Genomic DNA, 12,853 nt, shown 5'->3' with positions numbered 1-12,853 from the left:
AAGTTTTGTTTCTTCCATGCCTTACCAATAAATTGTAAGGGCTGCAGTGGAAATCAAATCTGTTATAGAATGTCTGTCAAGTCCAAACATGCAGGAAAGTCATCAGGAGCAATTCTTCCAAAAGCCACATTAGGCAGGTGCTGTAAAGTCATTTACAACTTGTATGTTTTTCATGTCTTTTTGTTCATGGTCTCATCACTGACTGGTTAGTGGACTTTCCCGCATGCCACTCAAGTGTGCTTCAAGTCCAGTCCACTCCCTTGTAATGTGCTTTTGAGCAGAACCTGTAACCGCTGGAGAATTGATTAAGGTGCTGCTATGTTGGTCTCACCAAGGCTGCAGAGTGACAAGAGTATCCTTGATTTCATGACAGTGGAGCAGTCCCATATCCTCTAGCGGTTAGAATAACTGGTTCTCACTCAGGAGCACGAGCATGACAGTGGCGCGTTACAAAACCAGTCCCATATGGTCTAGCGGTTAGGATTCCTGGTTCTCACCCAGGCGACCCGGGTTCAACTCCCGGTATGGGAACATGTCTTTAATGTGCCTACAAGCCCGTGTGTTCTTTGTGTTAATCCCACAATGGATTAAATGGGGCAAAGTTGTTGGCTGAAGGCAAACATCAGTTAAGGCAACACACCTCTGGCTAAGCACATGGCATAAAACAGGTAACGGTTCAGATCAGGACTGTACAGTTTTCAGTGATGAGGATGTACACAAGCAGGCCTGCTAGTTTGAGCGGGGAGTCAAGGTGGCTGTTTATGTGAAAATCAAATGAGCATCTTTGAAACAAAGGAGGGTGCATTAAGGGTACGTCTTTTGCCATCTGACAATGCTGTGATTGCAGCCGTTCCTTGACTCTCTGTGAATGGTGATCCCGCCTGTTGATCAGTGCTGATGACAAGTTGCATATCGACAATGATGAAACTGAGCCAAGAGCCCATTGTTAATCAGGGTTGATGAACAGGTTTTAACCAGGACAGGCAGATGTTTTTGTGTCCAAAAAGTATTAAACATGTTTTTCTACAACAGTAAGAGCATCACTGAATGTTCTGGGCTTCTATTTTGTGCTGCACTTTTTCAAGTTTTACTATCTAGATATTTGCGATGAGGTCCTCACTCGCAATGGTAGCATGACCGAGCGGTCTAAGGTGCTGGATTTAGGCTCCAGTCTCTTCGGGGGCGTGGGTTCGAATCCCACTGCTGCCATAGTCTTCAGGTTCTTTTTGTGTTTCTTCCATCGCCTACCAATAAATTGTAAGGGCTGCAGTGGAAATCAAATCTGTTACAGAATGTCTGTCAAGTACAATCAAGCAGGAATCTCATCAAGAGCAATTCTTCCAAACCAGGGTGATGTTAAGTGTTGTGCAAGTTTTCCATTCAATAAAGCCTGCAGACAAGCGGTGAGTGGTAGCTAACATTCTTTAATAATAACAAGAAGAGAAACCAAGCTTGGTGAAGGAATGCATCATCGCGGGGCAGAGTCCCTAACTGAGTCTAGCATGGCCTTCAGTTACATACCTCTTACAGGAACTAAAGGCAGTACACAGCTGTTTTCACACCTTTGGTACCCCCACCCCCAAAGAAAGTTTCACACTCCCTTGCTACCTCTTACAGTGGAGAAGGAGACAAAAGACTCCTCCCCCCACTCTGGGTCCTTTGTGTGTGAATGCTTCCCTCCAACTTCCTGAGATACCCTCTGTTACCAGTATGAGTGTGAGAGACATGCTAAAATCCAGTGGCACCAAGGTATTATACAACCACACAGGAACCATGAGTATGTTAAGCTATTTTCAGATGTGTGCTGCTATTTAACCCTCCGCACCCCATGACAGCAACGGACAGCCAGGAGTTTTTGTAGGTGAATAACATCAACATTTGACAATAATATTGCTCGGTTATGATAGTGAGGTGAGCTGTTGAGGATATCTGTTGGTAGGTGCTGTTCCTGACAATGTAGCTGCTGTTAGCAGAAACTTCTATAAGCTTTGGAGGTAATGCCACCAGACTTGGTCAATTACCCAGAAAACTCTATTGCAATGTGTGACTATAATAAAACTTGGTGTTGCAATGTGTCATTGAGAATTATTTGGAGGAATTTGGAACATCCTAAAAGGATTCTCAGGAATCTGGAACAGTCTAAGAACGCTCAGGAATCTGGAACATTCTAATAGAACTCTCAAAAATCCTAAAATAGCTCTTGTGAATTCGAAACATTCTAAAAGAATTCTCAGGAATACAGGGTTAACTTTTGATACTTCTTTTTAAATACTCTCATTTCTACCTTTCCCTAGCCCATCGTTGTAAATAGGAATATCTTTGTAATAACTTACTTGGTTACCTTGTGGTACAAATGTAACACAAGTTTGTGTTACATGAGACTACGTTCTAGCCCCAGTTCCATTTCAGTTAATATCTGTTGAATACAATTTACAGATGTTCAAGAAATAAAACTCTTAAGTCCAATCCACTTCAAGTCCAACTTCAATAGAAGAATCAGAGTCTTCCAGAGACGGTCTCACGTCTCTCATGGTCAGTGATTTTGACCTTTCACTAATGATGTTGAAGTACAGATAGGCAACAATAGCTTCGGCTTTTGTAAGGCATCAGTGGAGAAGAAGATTAACAGAAGAGTGAGCAGGATATTGTTTGTTTTTATAATAATGTGATTAATACATGAATAAAAGAAATTCTTTTGCAAAAGTCATTTACAATGTGCAGATGTTTCATATATTTTTATTCACAGTGTCAACACTGACTGGTTAGTGGCTACTCAAGTGTGCTTCAAGTCCACCGCATTGTAAGGTGTTAGATTGTGTGGTCTAAGGATCTGGGTTAAGACTCCAGGCTCCTCACACATGTGGGTTGAAATCCTATTGCTGCAATAAGAGTTTAACCAGGGCAGGCAGATGCTATTGTATCCAAAAACATTCAGGCAAGTATTAAACATGTTTTTCTAAAACAGCAAGAGCATCACTGAATGTTCTGGGCTTCTATTTTGTGCTGCACTTTTTCAAGTTTTACTATCTAGATTTTTGCGATGAGGTGCTTACTCGCAATAGTAGCATGACCGAGCGGTCTAAGGTGCTGTATTAAGGCTCCAGTCTCTTCGGAGGCGTGGGTTCGAATCCCACTGCTGCCATAGTGTTCTAGTGGCAAAGTTTTGTTTCTTCCATGCCTTACCAATAAATTGTAAGGGCTGCAGTGGAAATCAAATCTGTTATAGAATGTCTGTCAAGTCCAAACATGCAGGAAAGTCATCAGGAGCAATTCTTCCAAAAGCCACATTAGGCAGGTGCTGTAAAGTCATTTACAACTTGTATGTTTTTCATGTCTTTTTGTTCATGGTCTCATCACTGACTGGTTAGTGGACTTTCCCGCATGCCACTCAAGTGTGCTTCAAGTCCAGTCCGCTCCCTTGTAATGTGCTTTTGAGCAGAACCTGTAACCGCTGGAGAATTGATTAAGCTGCTGCTATGTTGGTCTCACCAAGGCTGCAGAGTGACAAGAGTATCCTTGATTTCATGACAGTGGAGCACTCCCATATCCTCTAGCAGTTAGAATAACTGGTTCTCACTCAGGAGCACGAGCATGACAGTGGCGCGTTACGAAACCAGTCCCATATGGTCTAGCGGTTAGGATTCCTGGTTCTCACCCAGGCGACCCAGGTTCAACTCCCGGTATGGGAACGTGTCTTTGATGTGCCTACAAGCCCGTGTGTTCTTTGTGTTAATCCCACAATGGATTAAATGGGGCAAAGTTGTTGGCTGAAGGCAAACATCAGTTAAGGCAACACACCTCTGGCTAAGCACATGGCATAAAACAGGTAACGGTTCAGATCAGGACTGTACAGTTTTCAGTGATGAGGATGTACACAAGCAGGCCTGCTAGTTTGAGCGGGGAGTCAAGGTGGCTGTTTATGTGAAAATCAAATGAGCATCTTTGAAACAAGGGAGGGTGCATTAAGGGTACGTCTTTTGCCATCTTACAATGCTGTGATTGCAGCCGTTCCTTGACTCTCTGTGAATGGTGATCCTGCCTGTTGATCAGTGCTGATGACAAGTTGCATATCGACAATGATGAAACTGAGCCAAGAGCCCATTGTTAATCAGGGTTGATGAACAGGTTTTAACCAGGACAGGCAGATGTTTTTGTGTCCAAAAAGTATTAAACATGTTTTTCTACAACAGTAAGAGCATCACTGAATGTTCTGGGCTTCTATTTTGTGCTGCACTTTTTCAAGTTTTACTATCTAGATATTTGCGATGAGGTCCTCACTCGCAATGGTAGCATGACCGAGCGGTCTAAGGTGCTGGATTTAGGCTCCAGTCTCTTCGGGGGCGTGGGTTCGAATCCCACTGCTGCCATAGTCTTCAGGTTCTTTTCGTGTTTCTTCCATCTCCTACCAATAAATTGTAAGGGCTGCAGTGGAAATCAAATCTGTTACAGAATGTCTGTCAAGTACAATCAAGCAGGAATCTCATCAAGAGCAATTCTTCCAAACCAGGGTGATGTTAAGTGTTGTGCAAGTTTTCCATTCAATAAAGCCTGCAGACAAGCGGTGAGTGGTAGCTAACATTCTTTAATAATAACAAGAAGAGAAACCAAGCTTGGTGAAGGAATGCATCATCGCGGGGCAGACGATGGGCAGAGTCCCTAACTGAGTCTAGCATGGCCTTCAGTTACATACCTCTTACAGGAACTAAAGGCAGTACACAGCTGTTTTCACACCTTTGGTACCCCCACCCCCAAAGAAAGTTTCACACTCCCTTGCTACCTCTTACAGTGGAGAAGGAGACAAAAGACTCCTCCCCCCACTCTGGGTCCTTTGTGTGTGAATGCTTCCCTCCAACTTCCTGAGATACCCTCTGTTACCAGTATGAGTGTGAGAGACATGCTAAAATCCAGTGGCACCAAGGTATTATACAACCACAAAGGAACCATGAGTATGTTAAGCTATTTTCAGATGTGTGCTGCTATTTAACCCTCCGCACCCCATGACAGCAACGGACAGCCAGGAGTTTTTGTAGGTGAATAACATCAACATTTGACAATAATATTGCTCGGTTATGATAGTGAGGTGAGCTGTTGAGGATATCTGTTGGTAGGTGCTGTTCCTGACAATGTAGCTGCTGTTAGCAGAAACTTCTATAAGCTTTGGAGGTAATGCCACCAGACTTGGTCAATTACCCAGAAAACTCTATTGCAATGTGTGACTATAATAAAACTTGGTGTTGCAATGTGTCATTGAGAATTATTTGGAGGAATTTGGAACATCCTAAAAGGATTCTCAGGAATCTGGAACAGTCTAAGAACGCTCAGGAATCTGGAACATTCTAATAGAACTCTCAAAAATCCTAAAATAGCTCGTGTGAATTCGAAACATTCTAAAAGAATTCTCAGGAATACAGGGTTAACTTTTGATACTTCTTTTTAAATACTCTCATTTCTACCTTTCCCTAGCCCATCGTTGTAAATAGGAATATCTTTGTAATAACTTACTTGGTTACCTTGTGGTACAAATGTAACACAAGTTTGTGTTACATGAGACTACGTTCTAGCCCCAGTTCCATTTCAGTTAATATCTGTTGAATACAATTTACAGATGTTCAAGAAATAAAACTCTTAAGTCCAATCCACTTCAAGTCCAACTTCAATAGAAGAATCAGAGTCTTCCAGAGACGGTCTCACGTCTCTCATGGTCAGTGATTTTGACCTTTCACTACTGATGTTGAAGTACAGATAGGCAACAATAGCTTCGGCTTTTGTAAGGCATCAGTGGAGAAGAAGATTAACAGAAGAGTGAGCAGGATATTGTTTGTTTTTATAATAATGTGATTAATACATGAATAAAAGAAATTCTTTTGCAAAAGTCATTTACAATGTGCAGATGTTTCATATATTTTTATTCACAGTGTCAACACTGACTGGTTAGTGGCTACTCAAGTGTGCTTCAAGTCCACCGCATTGTAAGGTGTTAGATTGTGTGGTCTAAGGATCTGGGTTAAGACTCCAGGCTCCTCACACATGTGGGTTGAAAGCCTATTGCTGCAATAAGAGTTTAACCAGGGCAGGCAGATGCTATTGTATCCAAAAACATTCAGGCAAGTATTAAACATGTTTTTCTAAAACAGCAAGAGCATCACTGAATGTTCTGGGCTTCTATTTTGTGCTGCACTTTTTCAAGTTTTACTATCTAGATATTTGCGACGAGGCCCCTACTCGCAATGGTAGCATGACCGAGCGGTCTAAGGTGCTGGATTAAGGCTCCAGTCTCTTCGGAGGCGTGGGTTCGAATCCCACTGCTGCCATAGTGTTCTAGCGGCAAAGTTTTGTTTCTTCCATGCCTTACCAATAAATTGTAAGGGCTGCAGTGGAAATCAAATCTGTTATAGAATGTCTGTCAAGTCCAAACATGCAGGAAAGTCATCAGGAGCAATTCTTCCAAAAGCCACATTAGGCAGGTGCTGTAAAGGCATTTACAACTTGCATGTTTTTCATATCTTTTTGTTCATGGTCTCATCACTGACTGGTTAGTGGACTTTCCCGCATGCCACTCAAGTGTGCTTCAAGTCCAGTCCACTCCCTTGTAATGTGCTTTTGAGCAGAACCTGTAACCGCTGGAGAATTGATTAAGGTGCTGCTATGTTGGTCTCACCAAGGCTGCAGAGTGACAAGAGTATCCTTGATTTCATGACAGTGGAGCAGTCCCATATCCTCTAGCGGTTAGAATAACTGGTTCTCACCCAGGAGCACGAGCACGACAGTGGCGCATTACCTAACCAGTCCCATATGGTCTAGCGGTTAGGATTCCTGGTTTTCACCCAGGCGACCCGGGTTCAACTCCCGGTATGGGAACATGTCTTTAATGTGCCCACAAGTCAATGTGTTCTTTGTGTTAATCCCACAATGGATTAAATTGGGCAAAGTTGTTGGCTGAAGGCAAACATCAGTTAAGGCAACACACCTCTGGCTAAGCACATGGCATAAAACAGGTAACGGTTCAGATCAGGACTGTACAGTTTTCAGTGATGAGGATGTACACAAGCAGGCCTGCTAGTTTGAGCGGGGAGTCAAGGTGGCTGTTTATGTGAAAATCAAATGAGCATCTTTGAAACAAGGGAGGGTGCATTAAGGGTACGTCTTTTGCCATCTTACAATGCTGTGATTGCAGCCGTTCCTTGACTCTCTGTGAATGGTGATCCTGCCTGTTGATCAGTGCTGATGACAAGTTGCATATCGACAATGATGAAACTGAGCCAAGAGCCCATTGTTAATCAGGGTTGATGAACAGGTTTTAACCAGGACAGGCAGATGTTTTTGTGTCCAAAAAGTATTAAACATGTTTTTCTACAACAGTAAGAGCATCACTGAATGTTCTGGGCTTCTATTTTGTGCTGCACTTTTTCAAGTTTTACTATCTAGATATTTGCGATGAGGTCCTCACTCGCAATGGTAGCATGACCGAGCGGTCTAAGGTGCTGGATTTAGGCTCCAGTCTCTTCGGGGGCGTGGGTTCGAATCCCACTGCTGCCATAGTCTTCAGGTTCTTTTCGTGTTTCTTCCATCCCCTACCAATAAATTGTAAGGGCTGCAGTGGAAATCAAATCTGTTACAGAATGTCTGTCAAGTACAATCAAGCAGGAATCTCATCAAGAGCAATTCTTCCAAACCAGGGTGATGTTAAGTGTTGTGCAAGTTTTCCATTCAATAAAGCCTGCAGACAAGCGGTGAGTGGTAGCTAACATTCTTTAATAATAACAAGAAGAGAAACCAAGCTTGGTGAAGGAATGCATCATCGCGGGGCAGACGATGGGCAGAGTCCCTAACTGAGTCTAGCATGGCCTTCAGTTACATACCTCTTACAGGAACTAAAGGCAGTACACAGCTGTTTTCACACCTTTGGTACCCCCACCCCCAAAGAAAGTTTCACACTCCCTTGCTACCTCTTACAGTGGAGAAGGAGACAAAAGACTCCTCCCCCCACTCTGGGTCCTTTGTGTGTGAATGCTTCCCTCCAACTTCCTGAGATACCATCTGTTACCAGTATGAGTGTGAGAGACATGCTAAAATCCAGTGGCACCAAGGTATTATACAACCACACAGGAACCATGAGTATGTTAAGCTATTTTCAGATGTGTGCTGCTATTTAACCCTCCGCACCCCATGACAGCAACGGACAGCCAGGAGTTTTTGTAGGTGAATAACATCAACATTTGACAATAATATTGCTCGGTTATGATAGTGAGGTGAGCTGTTGAGGATATCTGTTGGTAGGTGCTGTTCCTGACAATGTAGCTGCTGTTAGCAGAAACTTCTATAAGCTTTGGAGGTAATGCCACCAGACTTGGTCAATTAACCAGAAAACTCTATTGCAATGTGTGACTATAATAAAACTTGGTGTTGCAATGTGTCACTGAGAATTATTTGGAGGAATTTGGAACATCCTAAAAGGATTCTCAGGAATCTGGAACAGTCTAAGAACGCTCAGGAATCTGGAACATTCTAATAGAACTCTCAAAAATCCTAAAATAGCTCTTGTGAATTCGAAACATTCTAAAAGAATTCTCAGGAATACAGGGTTAACTTTTGATACTTCTTTTTAAATACTCTCATTTCTACCTTTCCCTAGCCCATCGTTGTAAATAGGAATATCTTTGTAATAACTTACTTGGTTACCTTGTAACACAAGTTTGTGTTACATGAGACTACGTTCTAGCCCCAGTTCCATTTCAGTTAATATCTGTTGAATACAATTTACAGATGTTCAAGAAATAAAACTCTTAAGTCCAATCCACTTCAAGTCCAACTTCAATAGAAGAATCAGAGTCTTCCAGAGACGGTCTCACGTCTCTCATGGTCAGTGATTTTGACCTTTCACTAATGATGTTGAAGTACAGATAGGCAACAATAGCTTCGGCTTTTGTAAGGCATCAGTGGAGAAGAAGATTAACAGAAGAGTGAGCAGGATATTGTTTGTTTTTATAATAATGTGATTAATACATGAATAAAAGAAATTCTTTTGCAAAAGTCATTTACAATGTGCAGATGTTTCATATATTTTTATTCACAGTGTCAACACTGACTGGTTAGTGGCTACTCAAGTGTGCTTCAAGTCCACCGCATTGTAAGGTGTTAGATTGTGTGGTCTAAGGATCTGGGTTAAGACTCCAGGCTCCTCACACATGTGGGTTGAAATCCTATTGCTGCAATAAGAGTTTAACCAGGGCAGGCAGATGCTATTGTATCCAAAAACATTCAGGCAAGTATTAAACATGTTTTTCTAAAACAGCAAGAGCATCACTGAATGTTCTGGGCTTCTATTTTGTGCTGCACTTTTTCAAGTTTTACTATCTAGATTTTTGCGATGAGGTGCTTACTCGCAATAGTAGCATGACCGAGCGGTCTAAGGTGCTGGATTAAGGCTCCAGTCTCTTCGGAGGCGTGGGTTCGAATCCCACTGCTGCCATAGTGTTCTAGTGGCAAAGTTTTGTTTCTTCCATGCCTTACCAATAAATTGTAAGGGCTGCAGTGGAAATCAAATCTGTTATAGAATGTCTGTCAAGTCCAAACATGCAGGAAAGTCATCAGGAGCAATTCTTCCAAAAGCCACATTAGGCAGGTGCTGTAAAGTCATTTACAACTTGTATGTTTTTCATGTCTTTTTGTTCATGGTCTCATCACTGACTGGTTAGTGGACTTTCCCGCATGCCACTCAAGTGTGCTTCAAGTCCAGTCCACTCCCTTGTAATGTGCTTTTGAGCAGAACCTGTAACCGCTGGAGAATTGATTAAGCTGCTGCTATGTTGGTCTCACCAAGGCTGCAGAGTGACAAGAGTATCCTTGATTTCATGACAGTGGAGCAGTCCCATATCCTCTAGCAGTTAGAATAACTGGTTCTCACTCAGGAGCACGAGCATGACAGTGGCGCGTTACGAAACCAGTCCCATATGGTCTAGCGGTTAGGATTCCTGGTTCTCACCCAGGCGACCCAGGTTCAACTCCCGGTATGGGAACGTGTCTTTGATGTGCCTACAAGCCCGTGTGTTCTTTGTGTTAATCCCACAATGGATTAAATGGGGCAAAGTTGTTGGCTGAAGGCAAACATCAGTTAAGGCAACACACCTCTGGCTAAGCACATGGCATAAAACAGGTAACGGTTCAGATCAGGACTGTACAGTTTTCAGTGATGAGGATGTACACAAGCAGGCCTGCTAGTTTGAGCGGGGAGTCAAGGTGGCTGTTTATGTGAAAATCAAATGAGCATCTTTGAAACAAGGGAGGGTGCATTAAGGGTACGTCTTTTGCCATCTTACAATGCTGTGATTGCAGCCGTTCCTTGACTCTCTGTGAATGGTGATCCTGCCTGTTGATCAGTGCTGATGACAAGTTGCATATCGACAATGATGAAACTGAGCCAAGAGCCCATTGTTAATCAGGGTTGATGAACAGGTTTTAACCAGGACAGGCAGATGTTTTTGTGTCCAAAAAGTATTAAACATGTTTTTCTACAACAGTAAGAGCATCACTGAATGTTCTGGGCTTCTATTTTGTGCTGCACTTTTTCAAGTTTTACTATCTAGATATTTGCGATGAGGTCCTCACTCGCAATGGTAGCATGACCGAGCGGTCTAAGGTGCTGGATTTAGGCTCCAGTCTCTTCGGGGGCGTGGGTTCGAATCCCACTGCTGCCATAGTCTTCAGGTTCTTTTCGTGTTTCTTCCATCTCCTACCAATAAATTGTAAGGGCTGCAGTGGAAATCAAATCTGTTACAGAATGTCTGTCAAGTACAATCAAGCAGGAATCTCATCAAGAGCAATTCTTCCAAACCAGGGTGATGTTAAGTGTTGTGCAAGTTTTCCATTCAATAAAGCCTGCAGACAAGCGGTGAGTGGTAGCTAACATTCTTTAATAATAACAAGAAGAGAAACCAAGCTTGGTGAAGGAATGCATCATCGCGGGGCAGACGATGGGCAGAGTCCCTAACTGAGTCTAGCATGGCCTTCAGTTACATACCTCTTACAGGAACTAAAGGCAGTACACAGCTGTTTTCACACCTTTGGTACCCCCACCCCCAAAGAAAGTTTCACACTCCCTTGCTACCTCTTACAGTGGAGAAGGAGACAAAAGACTCCTCCCCCCACTCTGGGTCCTTTGTGTGTGAATGCTTCCCTCCAACTTCCTGAGATACCCTCTGTTACCAGTATGAGTGTGAGAGACATGCTAAAATCCAGTGGCACCAAGGTATTATACAACCACAAAGGAACCATGAGTATGTTAAGCTATTTTCAGATGTGTGCTGCTATTTAACCCTCCGCACCCCATGACAGCAACGGACAGCCAGGAGTTTTTGTAGGTGAATAACATCAACATTTGACAATAATATTGCTCGGTTATGATAGTGAGGTGAGCTGTTGAGGATATCTGTTGGTAGGTGCTGTTCCTGACAATGTAGCTGCTGTTAGCAGAAACTTCTATAAGCTTTGGAGGTAATGCCACCAGACTTGGTCAATTACCCAGAAAACTCTATTGCAATGTGTGACTATAATAAAACTTGGTGTTGCAATGTGTCATTGAGAATTATTTGGAGGAATTTGGAACATCCTAAAAGGATTCTCAGGAATCTGGAACAGTCTAAGAACGCTCAGGAATCTGGAACATTCTAATAGAACTCTCAAAAATCCTAAAATAGCTCGTGTGAATTCGAAACATTCTAAAAGAATTCTCAGGAATACAGGGTTAACTTTTGATACTTCTTTTTAAATACTCTCATTTCTACCTTTCCCTAGCCCATCGTTGTAAATAGGAATATCTTTGTAATAACTTACTTGGTTACCTTGTGGTACAAATGTAACACAAGTTTGTGTTACATGAGACTACGTTCTAGCCCCAGTTCCATTTCAGTTAATATCTGTTGAATACAATTTACAGATGTTCAAGAAATAAAACTCTTAAGTCCAATCCACTTCAAATCCAACTTCAATAGAAGAATCAGAGCCTTCCAGAGACGGTCTCACGTCTCTCATGGTCAGTGATTTTGACCTTTCACTACTGATGTTGAAGTACAGATAGGCAACAATAGCTTCGGCTTTTGTAAGGCATCAGTGGAGAAGAAGATTAACAGAAGAGTGAGCAGGATATTGTTTGTTTTTATAATAATGTGATTAATACATGAATAAAAGAAATTCTTTTGCAAAAGTCATTTACAATGTGCAGATGTTTCATATATTTTTATTCACAGTGTCAACACTGACTGGTTAGTGGCTACTCAAGTGTGCTTCAAGTCCACCGCATTGTAAGGTGTTAGATTGTGTGGTCTAAGGATCTGGGTTAAGACTCCAGGCTCCTCACACATGTGGGTTGAAAGCCTATTGCTGCAATAAGAGTTTAACCAGGGCAGGCAGATGCTATTGTATCCAAAAACATTCAGGCAAGTATTAAACATGTTTTTCTAAAACAGCAAGAGCATCACTGAATGTTCTGGGCTTCTATTTTGTGCTGCACTTTTTCAAGTTTTACTATCTAGATATTTGCGGCGAGGCCCCTACTCGCAATGGTAGCATGACCGAGCGGTCTAAGGTGCTGGATTAAGGCTCCAGTCTCTTCGGAGGCGTGGGTTCGAATCCCACTGCTGCCATAGTGTTCTAGCGGCAAAGTTTTGTTTCTTCCATGCCTTACCAATAAATTGTAAGGGCTGCAGTGGAAATCAAATCTGTTATAGAATGTCTGTCAAGTCCAAACATGCAGGAAAGTCATCAGGAGCAATTCTTCCAAAAGCCACATTAGGCAGGTGCTGTAAAGTCATTTACAACTTGTATGTTTTTCATGTCTTTTTGTTCATGCTCTCATCAC

The 12,853-nt window shown here is 42.4% G+C and overlaps 11 non-coding genes across 11 annotated transcripts; all 11 read left to right on the top strand.

Annotated features, from left to right (window-relative positions):
* Positions 1-459: 459 nt before the first annotated feature.
* Positions 460-531, top strand: trnae-cuc (transfer RNA glutamic acid (anticodon CUC)). The gene has a single exon. It is a non-coding gene; the product is annotated as a tRNA-Glu (tRNA).
* A 596-nt stretch (positions 532-1,127) lies between these two features.
* trnal-uag (transfer RNA leucine (anticodon UAG)) lies at positions 1,128-1,209 on the top strand. The gene has a single exon. It is a non-coding gene; the product is annotated as a tRNA-Leu (tRNA).
* A 2,408-nt stretch (positions 1,210-3,617) lies between these two features.
* Positions 3,618-3,689, top strand: trnae-cuc (transfer RNA glutamic acid (anticodon CUC)). Its single transcript has one exon. It is a non-coding gene; the product is annotated as a tRNA-Glu (tRNA).
* A 596-nt stretch (positions 3,690-4,285) lies between these two features.
* On the top strand, positions 4,286-4,367 carry trnal-uag (transfer RNA leucine (anticodon UAG)). Its single transcript has one exon. It is a non-coding gene; the product is annotated as a tRNA-Leu (tRNA).
* Positions 4,368-6,229: 1,862 nt separating this feature from the next.
* trnal-aag (transfer RNA leucine (anticodon AAG)) lies at positions 6,230-6,311 on the top strand. The gene has a single exon. It is a non-coding gene; the product is annotated as a tRNA-Leu (tRNA).
* Positions 6,312-6,786: 475 nt separating this feature from the next.
* On the top strand, positions 6,787-6,858 carry trnae-uuc (transfer RNA glutamic acid (anticodon UUC)). The gene has a single exon. It is a non-coding gene; the product is annotated as a tRNA-Glu (tRNA).
* Positions 6,859-7,454: 596 nt separating this feature from the next.
* Positions 7,455-7,536, top strand: trnal-uag (transfer RNA leucine (anticodon UAG)). The gene has a single exon. It is a non-coding gene; the product is annotated as a tRNA-Leu (tRNA).
* A 1,851-nt stretch (positions 7,537-9,387) lies between these two features.
* On the top strand, positions 9,388-9,469 carry trnal-aag (transfer RNA leucine (anticodon AAG)). The gene has a single exon. It is a non-coding gene; the product is annotated as a tRNA-Leu (tRNA).
* Positions 9,470-9,944: 475 nt separating this feature from the next.
* trnae-cuc (transfer RNA glutamic acid (anticodon CUC)) lies at positions 9,945-10,016 on the top strand. Its single transcript has one exon. It is a non-coding gene; the product is annotated as a tRNA-Glu (tRNA).
* A 596-nt stretch (positions 10,017-10,612) lies between these two features.
* On the top strand, positions 10,613-10,694 carry trnal-uag (transfer RNA leucine (anticodon UAG)). The gene has a single exon. It is a non-coding gene; the product is annotated as a tRNA-Leu (tRNA).
* A 1,862-nt stretch (positions 10,695-12,556) lies between these two features.
* trnal-aag (transfer RNA leucine (anticodon AAG)) lies at positions 12,557-12,638 on the top strand. The gene has a single exon. It is a non-coding gene; the product is annotated as a tRNA-Leu (tRNA).
* Positions 12,639-12,853: the final 215 nt, after the last annotated feature.

Source organism: Perissodus microlepis, chromosome 3 (assembly GCF_051167445.1).
Source record: "Perissodus microlepis isolate ML-2025 ecotype Zambia chromosome 3, ASM5116744v1, whole genome shotgun sequence".
NCBI classification, from domain to species: domain Eukaryota; kingdom Metazoa; phylum Chordata; class Actinopteri; order Cichliformes; family Cichlidae; genus Perissodus; species Perissodus microlepis.
Note: the sequence above shows the minus strand (reverse complement) of the source record. Positions and strands in the feature narration are given on the sequence as shown.